Source organism: Orycteropus afer, unplaced genomic scaffold (genome assembly GCF_000298275.1).
Source record: "Orycteropus afer afer isolate SDZICR_OR568_19922 unplaced genomic scaffold, OryAfe1.0 scaffold00703, whole genome shotgun sequence".
NCBI lineage: Eukaryota > Metazoa > Chordata > Mammalia > Tubulidentata > Orycteropodidae > Orycteropus > Orycteropus afer.
Genome location: NW_006922290.1, coordinates 482,051 through 493,487, shown reverse-complemented (window position 1 = coordinate 493,487; position 11,437 = coordinate 482,051). Strand labels below are relative to the sequence as shown.

At 41.4% G+C, this 11,437-nt stretch overlaps 1 protein-coding gene across 1 annotated transcript in view; it reads right to left on the bottom strand.

The window, feature by feature from the left end:
- DLG1 (discs large MAGUK scaffold protein 1) overlaps positions 1 to 11,437 on the bottom strand; it is a 392,072-nt gene that overhangs the window by 81,647 nt on the left and 298,988 nt on the right. The gene's annotated exons all lie outside the window — the stretch shown is intronic.

Sequence of the window (11,437 nt, the reverse complement as noted above, 5' to 3'; positions counted from 1 at the left end):
TATGAAGAAAAACGTGGTATCAGGATTGGAGGAAGAATCATTAACAACCTGAGATATGCAGACGATAAAACTTTGCTTGCTGAAAGTGAGGATGACTTAAGGCACCTACCGATGAAGGAAAAGCATCTTTAGTTTTCGGTAACGCTTCATCAGATATGTCAGTTCTTCTCTCTGCCTATCTACATCTTTTCCATTCATGAGATTCCCAATTAAGCTTAATCTTTTATAATGCCAAGCCAAATGATCTCCCTCCTTTTGAATTCCTAAGGCAGTACGAGCCTTCTGTGCTCTGTTAGTACCTACTTTGTGTTCATTAGGCAATGATACTATAATTGTGGTAAAAGAAATACAGTATATATCAACAATGCCAGACTAAGCATTCATCAAAATATTTTCAGTGAAAAGTACCCAGATTTTGAAGCCAGAAGACCTGGGGCTGAATCTTAGCTATTACTATTATTATCCACTAATAGAGAAATTGTTATGTACTTCATAGGACTATGTCTTGTTGTTATTAGTGCTACTGAGTAAGCTCTAGTTCATGACAATATTATATATAACAGAAAGAAATGTTGCTTGGCCCTCTGCCATCTTCATATAAGCCTACATATATATATATACATATATAAGGCTAAGGCTACAAAGCAAGGCTTATGTAAATATTAAACAAATAGCCACCTAAATAAATACATAATTGTAACTTATGTTAAGTGTTATAGGGAATATATCACAGTATTATAGTGCTATGAAAGATGGAACCATGAGAAAAAGCTAGCCACAGAAAGAATATTCCAAGCAAAGAAAATGAGTAAAGAATTGGGAAAGAACATGGTACATGCAGGCAAGAATCTGAATGATGGCCTGTACAGTTAGAGTTTAAGAGGCAAAGAGTAAGAGTAAAGGGCAGATAAGTGAGTAATGTGTGTTGTATTGTGCTTAGTTACATAGAGTCTTACAGGCCCTATTAAAGAGTCTGGAATTTATTTAGAATGGATTTGGCGAGGTTAGAAGCTCTGACGGTGTAGTGGCTAAGGCATTTGGCTGCTAAGCAGAATGTTGGGTGTTCAAACCCACCAGCTGCTCTATGGGAGAAAAATGAAGCAGTCTGCTTCTGTAAAGATTTACAGCCTTAGAAACCCTATGGGGAGGTTCTACTCTATCCTATGGGTCACTATGAGTCAGAACCCACTCGATGGCAATGAGTTTGGTTTGGGTTTGACAAGGCTAGGAGCCCGAATGGCAAGTTATGATGGGGGAGAAAGGTTGAATTCTAAGCTTATGGCTTAAGCATTACTGAGATAGGAAACAAAATTAAGATTCAGACTTGAATCTTAATAACTGGAAAAATAAAGTAGGGCATTCAAGTCTGGTGTGCAGAAGATGTTTGGAAAGAAGATCTACACAAAAGACAGTCGCTATGTGGATAATCTTAAAGAAGAATGCAAATTCTCCTTCACAAAAAATGGCTCCTTTAAAGTAGTTAAAAGTTTTGAACACAGTATCACTAAAAAACAGAAATAGAAGTACTGATCAAAAAAGTTAATATGGAGGAAAAGAACAGAAATCATGCACATGAAGGAAAACAAGAGTAGAACCATTGTAAAAGATAATCTGAGAGGGAAATTCCTGGCGCCATTCAGTAAGTATCTACAAAAAGGTTAGTCTACTTCCAACTATCAGTGGCAAGTCTATCTATTGTACATATGGGTATATTAGGCTTAGTTAGGAACCATTCAACAGAAAAATGTGACATTAACTATCCTTAAGGAGCCCTGATGGTACAGTGCTTAAGCTCTTTTCTGCTAAATGAAAGGTCAGTAGTTGCAACCCACCAGCTGCTCTGCGGGAGAAAGATATGGTAGCCTGCTCCTGTAATGATTCTGGCCTTCGGAATCCTGTGCACAGTTCTACTCTGTCCTATAGGGTTGCTACGAGTCAGCACTGACTTTAACGCATCAGGTTTTATTCCGTTCTATGCTCACCAAGCATCAGAAGTCGTTCCTTTTCCGATCAAATCAATTTTTACCACCCCCCCGCCTCCTTATAAATGACTTGATAATTCGGCCTGGGTCCCAAAAGATTCATTCTGCCCACCCCCCTCCCGCCACTTTTCAAAAACAATATATTTTTTAGAGCACTTTCAGGTCTACAGCAAAATTGTGCTTGAACTAGTGTTCCCGTAAGTCCCCTCTCTGTGCCCTCTCTCCTGTTAACATCTTGCCTTTGTGGGATACTTTTGTTACAATTAATGAACCAATATTGATACATACTTATTAACTAAAATCTGTAGTGCACAGAAGCCCCGGTGGCATAGTGTTTATGTGTTTGGCTGCCAACCGAAAGGCTGGCAGCTTGAACCCACCAGCTGCTCGGCAGGAGAAAGATGTAATAGTGCTTCTGTGAAGATGGCAGCCTTGGAAATCCTATAGGACAGTTCTGCTCTGCCCTATAGGGTCGCTGTGAGTTGGAACTGATGGCGACAGGTTTGGGTTCGGGTTTGGGTTCAGTGTGTCGCACAGTTTGAACTACGAGTTTTGACAAATGTAAGATGTTCATCACCTTTATGGTATCCTGCAGAATAGTTCTATTGCCTTAGGGTCCATTTGTACATCAGTTTACGTATGTAAAAAGAGTAGATTGCTTGTAAGGAATACACTAAGCAAATAACAGTACTGGGTGGACTGTCCCATGACATGTCAACATGAGTCAGAATTGACTGATCGCACCCAACAACAGGGAGGGCAACCAAGAGGCCTGGGTGCACACATGAGAAGTGCCTGACCACCTACTGAAAGGATGGTGGTTGGAACCCACCCAGAGGCTCCTCAGAAGATGGGCCTAATGATCTGCTTCTGAAAGGTCACAGCCTTAAAAGCCTGATGGAGCACGCTGTACTCTGCACATGTGGGGTCACCATGAGTTGGAACTGACTGGACAACAAGTAACAGTAACAGATGGGACCACTTACTTGAGAATTCTTAAGTTTCTCTTACGAGTTTTCTGTACCCATGTAGTTGGTGAAGGAGCTCTGGTGGTGTAGTGGTTAAAGCATTTAGCTGCTAACCAAAAGGCCAGCAGTTTGAACCCACCAGCCACACCATGGAAGAAAGATGTGGCAGTGTTTCCATAAAGGCTGACAGCTTTGGAAACCCTCTGGGATGGTTCTATTCTGTCCTAATAGGGTCGCTGAGAGTCGGAATCGACTCGATGGCAGTGGGTTATGTAGTTGTTGCATAGGGAAGAAGGACTGAGGGGAGGGGAAGTGTGGGTTTCCAGTTCAAATCCAGGGAGGGCTCCACCTGCGACAAGCTTGGGTGTCACGTGTCTCCCTTCTGGGGTGGGGCACTCCCACCCTTTAATCAATAAGCCGGAAGGTGACTTGTAAGCAGAACCCTGAGACCCTGCTACCATCCCCTAGTTATCTCTCTGAGTTGTCTCTCATTTTAGCATCATGGTAATCCTCCTTCTGGCCAAGAGCCCCTTTAAGCACAGTTTTCTCTGTGATGTAGGGTAATAAAAAAGCCCTGCTCCAAAGCAGTGTGGGCATTACCAGTTACTCAGATTCAGTTCAGGCATCCATGGCTGCTTTCGGGAAGGATGCCAGCCCCCTGGGATGGTGGTTTTGCAGGGAGAGAGCAGGTGTTCAGTCCCAGCAGCAGGGGCCAAATCCCATTTCACATTCTGCTGTGTCATGGGGTGGGGGAATGGTGGCAGCAGGGCCCAGCTGGGGCAGGTATGGGGCACCAGGAGGCTGGGCTAGCAGCTGCAGTCCCAGCTGCTAGAGCACCATGGGCCTGCTGCCCACTCCCACAGCCTGCCAGCATGGGGTCAGGCCCTCAGTTGTTGTTGTTAGGTGCCGTCGAGTTGTTTCCAACTCATAGCAACCCCATACACAGCAGAACGAAACACCGCCCAATCCTGCGCCAGCACCGTGATCCTTGCTATACTTGAGCCCATCGTCGCAGCCACTGTGTCAATCCATCTTGATGAAGGCCTTCCCCCTCTTTCATCGACCCTCCACCCTACTAAGCATGACAACCTTCTCCAGGGAATGGTCTCCTCCGACAACATGACCAAAGTAGGTGAGATGAAGTCTAGTCATCCTCGCTTCCAAGGAGCATCTCAGCCACACTTCCTCCAGGACAACCTGTTAGTTCCCTTGGAAATCCATGGTACCTTCAGCATTCTTTGCCAGCACAACTCAAAAGCATCAACTCTTCTTCGGTCTTCCTTATTCATCGTCCAGCTCTCACATGCATACGAAGCGACTGGAAATATCATGGACTGTGTCAGGTGCACCTTAGTCCTCAAGGAGACATCCTAGCTCCTCAGCATTTAAGAAAAGTTCCTTCACAGCCAACTTGTCCAGTGCTACACGTCGTCTAATGTTCTGACTGCTGCTTCCATTGGCGTCAATTTTAGAACCAAGCAATGCGAATTCTTTGACAACCTCAATCTTTTCTCCATTTATCGTGATGCTGCTTATTGGTCCAGATGTGAGGATTTTTGTCTTCTTTATATTGAGATGTAATTCATACTGCAGACTGTGTTCCTCAATCTTCATCAGTAAGTACCTCAAGTCATCCTCACTTTCAGCAAGCAAAGTTGTATCATCAGCATATCTCAGGTTGTTAATGATTCTTCCTCCAATCCTGATGCTACGTTTTTCTTCATATAGTCCAGCTTCTCGGATTATTTGCTCAGCATATAGACTGAATTAAGTGTGGGGAAAAGATACAACCCTGATGCACTCCTTTCTTGATTTTAAACCATGTACTGTCCCCTTGTTCCATTCGAAAGACAGCCTCCTGGTCAAGGTACAGGTTCCTCATGAGTACAATCAAGTGTTTGGGAATTCCCATTCTTCTCAATGTTATGCATAATTTGCCATGATTCACACAATGAAATGCTTTTGCACAGTCAATAAAACACAAGTAAACGTCTTTCTGGTATTCTTTGCCTTGAGCCAAGATCCATCTGACAACAGCTATGATATCCCTTGTTCCATGTCCTCTTCTGAATCCAGTTTGTACCTCTGCAAGTTCTCTGTCAATATACTGCTGTAACCGTTTTTGAATTACCTTCTTTAAGATCTTACTTGCATGCGATATTAATGATATTGTTCTATAATTTCCACAATCTGTGGGATCACCTTTCTTTGGAATGGGCACAAATATGGATCTCTTCCAGTCAGTTGGCCAGGTAGCTGTCTTCCAAATCTCTTGGCATAACCAAGTGATTGCCTCCACTGTGGGATCTGTTTGTTGAAATATCTCAATGGGTATTCCGTCAATTCCCGGAGCCTTGTTCTTTGCCAATTCCTTCATCGCAGCTTCGACTTCCTCCTTCAATACCATTGGTTCTAGATCATATGCCACCTCCTGAAAGGGATGAAGATCAACCAGTTCTTTTTGGTACAGTGACTCTGTGTATGCTTTCCATCTTCTTTTGATGTTCCCTGCATCATTCAATATTTTGCCCTTAGAATCTTTCACTATTGCAACTCCAGGCTTAAATTCTTTCAATTCTTTCAGCTTGAGAAATGCCGAGCGTGTTCTTCCCTTTTGGTTTTCAAACTCCGGGTTTTTGCGTATTTCATTATAGTAATTGGCTTTGTCTTCTTGAGCTGCTCTTTGAAATCTTCGGTTCAATTCTTTTATCTTGTCATTTCTTCCATTTGCTTTAGCTACTCTCCGTTCAAGGGCAAGTTTCAGAGTTTCTTCTGTCATCCATTTTGGTCTTCTCTTCTTTTGTTGTCTTTTTAGTGACCTCTTGCTTTCTTCATGGATGATGCTCTTAATGTCATCCCACAATTCTTCCAGTTTTCGGTCACTGGTGTTCAATGCATCAAATCTATTCTTTAGATGGTCTCTAAATTCAAGAAGGGTATGTTGTTGTTATTATGTGCTGTCAAGGCAGACCCGACTCACAGCAACCCCTCCTTGGGTTTCCGAGGCAGTGTCACTAGGGAAGTAGATCCTATTTTGGCTCTCATGGACTTATTTTAATTGTCTTTAACTTCTAGTTGAACTTGCATATGAGCAGTTGATGGTCTGTTCCACAATCAGCTCCTGGCCTGGTTTTGGCTGAAGATATTGAGCTTTTCCACCGCTTCTTGGCACAGCAGTCAAATTGATTCCTGTGTGTTCCATCTGGTGAAGTCCACATGTACAGCTGCTGTTTGTGTTGTTGAAAAAAGGTGTTTGCAATGAACAAGTCATTGGTCTTGCAAAATTCGACCATGCGAGTTCCAGCATTATTTCTGACATCAAGGCCAAGTTTTCCAACTACTGGTGATTCCTTCTTTGTTTCCAACTTTTGCATTCCAGTCCCCAGTGATAATTAATACATCCTGATTGCATGTTCGCTCAATTTCAGATTGCAGAATTTTGTAGAAGTCTCCAGTTTTCTCATCTTTGGCTTTGGTGGCTGGTGCATAAATTTGAATATTAGTTGTATTAACGGGTCTTCCTTGTAGGTGTATGGATATTATCCTATCACTGACAGATCTTGAAACATCCTTTGTGATGATGAATGCCACACCATTCCTCTTTAACTGTTGTTCCTGGCATAATAGATCATATGGTTGTCTGATTCAAAATGGCCCAAACCAGTCCATTTCAGCTCACAAATGCCTAGGATACCAATCTTTATGCGTTCCATTTCATTTTTGACAACTTCCAATTTTCCTAGATTCATACTTTGTATATTCTGTGTTCCGATTATTAATGCATGTTTGCCACTGTTTCTCCTCAATTTGAGTGGTGCCACGTCTGCAAATGGAGGTCTTGAAAGCTTTACCTTATCCATATGAGTAAGGCTGATTTTACTCTGATAATGCAGCTCTTGCCCAGGCCTACTTTGAGAGCTTTCTAAGCTAGACTCATCTTCCTCCTCTATATTGGACAATGTTTCCGGACTATTCATAAAGTTGCACAGTAATGTAACAGATAGTGTTTCTCTGCTATTCATAAGGTTTTCCCTGGCCAATTCTTTCTAATCTGTCTCAGTTTGCAAGCCAGGCTGATACCTGTGCACCACATGCACCCCACTGGGTTTGAAACACCAGTGGCACAGCCTTAAGACTTACAGCAACACTTCACCACAGCAGGACAAACCGAAAGACAAGTTTGTCTCCCTTAGCTGTTGGGACCCCTCCAACCACCCTTACCTGGATCCCTGCAGCTGCCTTGATTTATTCTGGTCCCCTTTGCCTTTTCTGTCCTCTCTGCCTTCCCACCTCACTGCTTGTGGGGTGTGGCCTGGATTCCCTCTCCTCACCTGGGTTCCAGGGTGCCCCCTAATTGCCCCTCCACCCACACAGTAGGGGAACCCCAGGTGACAAAAGCCATGAGTGGGTGAGATGGTTTGGAGAGAGTCGTGATACCCCGGGGGCTTGGAGTTGAGAGAATTGTGGGTATTGATTCTCATCAGATGGCTCTGGCTTGACCCCTGCTTCTTTCTTCCATCCTTCCTTGGACACATGCTGCCTTAGTGCTGAGCACTGAGCCAGGTGCTGCCCTGCCCTCACAGGGCTGACAGCTGAATGTAGTGTGACAACAGAAATAAACAATTATGGTGGACGATCCATCCTGGGTGCTCGGGATTGGGATTTCAGGAGGAGGGTGTGTGTGTGTGTGGGTGTACCTGGGCCACACAGTGAGGTTATGAACACAGAGCCTGGAGACAGACCTCCTGAGTTTGAGTCTGGACTCTGCCTCCAACTGGTTGTGTGACCTGGGGCAGTAAGTTCCTTTCTGTCTTTGTGTCTCATTTCACGCTGTTTCACATCGTACCTATGTCATGTTGTGGTTGTTAACTGACATCGAGTTGGCCCCACACACCACAGAACACATTGCTGCCCGGTCTGAGTTGTCCCCGTGATTGGTGGTGGATCGGGCTGTTGTGCTCCTTCGGGTTTCTACTGGCTGACCTTTTGGAAGTAGACTGCCAGGTCTTTCCTCCTAGCAAAAGATTCATTCTTGATAAACATTAACTTTGCTAGAATATGTCTGAATTTTGACCATTTTGAGTTCTTTTTTCCAACATTATACTGTGCGCTTTGAATATAAAGATTCACTTTTTATTTCAGACAGTTTTCATGAATGTACTGAATTATAATTTCAAATACTTATCCTCTTCCTTTAAACTTTTCAGAAACCATAATTTTACATACATTTCATATACATAACTACCTACCTTCTATTGATAATATTTTCTCCTTAAGCTCTCCTTGTTGTTGTTGTTAGGTGCTGTCAAGTTGGTTCTGACTGAAAGCAACCCCATGTACAACAAAACGAAACACTGCCCGATCTTGAGCCATCCTCACAATCACTGCTGTATTTGAGCCCATTGTTCCAGCCACTACTATGTCAATCCATCTTGTTGATGGTCTTCCTCTTTTTTGCTGACCCTTCACTTTACTGAGCATGATGACCTTTCTCCAGGGACTGGTCTTCTCCTGATTATATGTCAGAGTACACGAAATGAAGTCTTGACATCTTCACTTCCAAACAGCATTCTGGCTATACTTCTTCCAAAACAAATTCGTTCGTTCTTCTGGCAGTGCATTGTACATTCAATATTCTTCACCAACAAAGTAATTCCAAAGCATCAATTGCTCTTTGGTCTTCCATATTCACTGTCCACCTTTCACATGCATATGAAGTGATACCATGGCATGGGTCAGGTGCACCATAATTCTCAAAGTGACACCTTTCCTCTTTAACACTTTAAAGAGATCTTTTTCAGCAGATTTCCCAGTGCAGTACATGGTTTGATTTCTTGACTGATATTCTATGAATGTTGATTGTGGGTCCAAGTAAAATGAAATCCTTGACAACTCCAATCTTTTCTCCATTTATCATGATAATGTTACTTACTGGTCGAGCTGTGAGGATTTCTTTTTCTTCTTCTTTATTTCGGTTTCATTCTACTTTTCCTGCTGTATCCTCTAAATCCTCTATTGAGTTTCCTGAAGTGTCTATTTGCCTTTGTGCTCCAACTTTAAAAACTAGTTTGCTGCTTTCTTCTTTCCTGGGTTTTGCTAGCTCAAAATTCATTTATTCTGGTTGTTGTGACATTTTTTCCTGCTTTTTTTTTTCTTTCATAAACAGAAATTTATTTTCTCTCACTTAGGAGGCTAGAAGTCTGAATTCACGGTCCTAGCTCTACAGGAATTTTTTCTCTTTGTTGGTTGTGGGGGAAGGTCCTTGTCTCTTCCTTTTCTACTCCTTGGCTCCTTGGTGATCTTCATATGGCACGGCATCTTTCCCCATCTCTACTACTTTCTCTATGTCTAATCAGCACTTTTTCGCTCTTATATGTGACTGGCTTAAAACACACCCTACACTGATAACAGCATCTGAATATAACAGAGAAAACCCATTCCCAAATTTTCCCACAGTTTTTTTTAAAAAACATTTCTACTTTTCAGTTTTCTTTCAAAGAAGTGAACACTTAAATTGTTTACAAAAAAATTTAAGGTCAAGATTCATTTGATTTGTGCCATTTTTTTGTGTGTGTATATGTGTGTATACTCTGTACATGGGGTCCCTGGGTGACACAAATTGTTAAGTGCTTGACTGCATGCCAAAAGGCTGTGGTTCTAGCCCACCAGAGGCACTTGGAAAACAGGCCTGGTGACATGCTTCTGAAAGGTCATTTTTTTTGAAAACCTTATAAAGTAGTTCTACTCTGCACACATAGGATCATCACGAGTTAGAATTTGTGTTTGACTCAAATTTATTGCTAAACTTTGCAGCTTGTTTTTATCTCTTCTTAATATTTGTTTTATTAGTGCTAAGCCAATTATTTATAAATTGTTTATCACTGAAATGAACTGAATTTTGCTAGACCAGCTATTTGAAGGTTCAGGAATATGAGTGGAGATGAAGTACAGGTTATCTTTACAGGCTCGAAAACCAAAAGACTGTCCCATTACCTGATATTAAAGAGACAGAATGCTTTATTCAAATATGGGTCCTTTGCTAAACCAAATCACATCAGGGAGGACTTCTGTCCTAGCCCGCTTACCCCAATTCCCATGAGGCTTGCCAAAAAACATGGATAATGCTTTTATACCTCAAAAATGAACCCTCAGCTTTAGGAAGTACAATTTACTGTCAGAATATGAGTTCTGCCACTACTGGGCATTCACAATATTCCATGTTTTCTCTTCCCTTCTTTCCATGTGGTTTCTGCTAGAATTCAGTTACTTAAGCAGCCTTTGAATATATTTTATTGTTTGGGTATGTATTGATCTTCTTAGCTTTGCTTCATATGAGGAGTGAGTCATATAGGTAGAGAGTATGGTGTATTTTTTATTTTCCTTGTTGCGTTTGTGTGAACGCTGGAGAAGGTGAACAGGAAATAGATACTGATTTAACCTTAATCAGACCTAAAAAAATCTATATTCTTTATCAATATAAAAACAAAAGGCTTTTATACTAAGCAATCTCTGATTATAAACTGCTCTCCTATATAATACACCTATCGGGTGGGAATTGTTAGAAGATAAAAAGCATGCATGGCTCCACTGGTAGCTTTGCTTCTCACAAAATTTAATACATTATTGGCATATATTAGTCCTTTTATATCTGGTTAATATGAATAATTTGGAATTACCCCCAGCAGAAATTAATTACCCTTTTTGAGGTTACAAAGTCCAAAAGGCTGAGGTTTACTAGACAAATGGAACCTACTACATATTATGAAATAGCAAATAACATCCAATATGCTACTTAGATCAACTAAAAAACATATTAGATTTTTTTTATAAAAATAAATTCCACCCCAAGAAATGAACAGTTGAGGCAAACAGTTGCTAAATTATCACTTAACTTCTGTAGCCATCATTCGTTCCTTTTTTATCTTCTTGTTTATTAACATTAACCAGTATGCCATGTATTCTTTTGGGTATTTAAGCATTTTAAATTCCACTGAGGTTTTACTGGGAAGTCAATATACACTAGAGTCTTATATATGTTGAATATGGTAATCTCAAATTTTCCATTACCACTTACCTGTCCCAGGAATTTAGTATGGTCATATCCATGATACTTCAAGTACTTAGAAACAATTATAACCAAAACTTGCATCTTTCTTTTTATTCTAAATAGCAATAATGGTTATTAGACACATTTCTTAGATCTTACTATTTTAAATAAACCTAATTCAAAGACTGCGGTGTAGTAAATTACTTAGTGTGGCTTTTCTAACCATTAAGTCTTTGTAAACTCCAAGGTGAGATTTTCTATGAGCAACTGAGGAGCTCCTCATTGCTGAAGTTATCCACTTGGAGTATTTCTGTTGGGAGAGGCACAAAACAATGTTCTGGGAGGTGCCCACTCTCTCTCAGGTGCTTAGAGTTCTGATGCTATGATTGGCTAGTTTGACCACCCTGCTGGGCTCAAAAGGAGGCCTCCTAGAGGCAGAA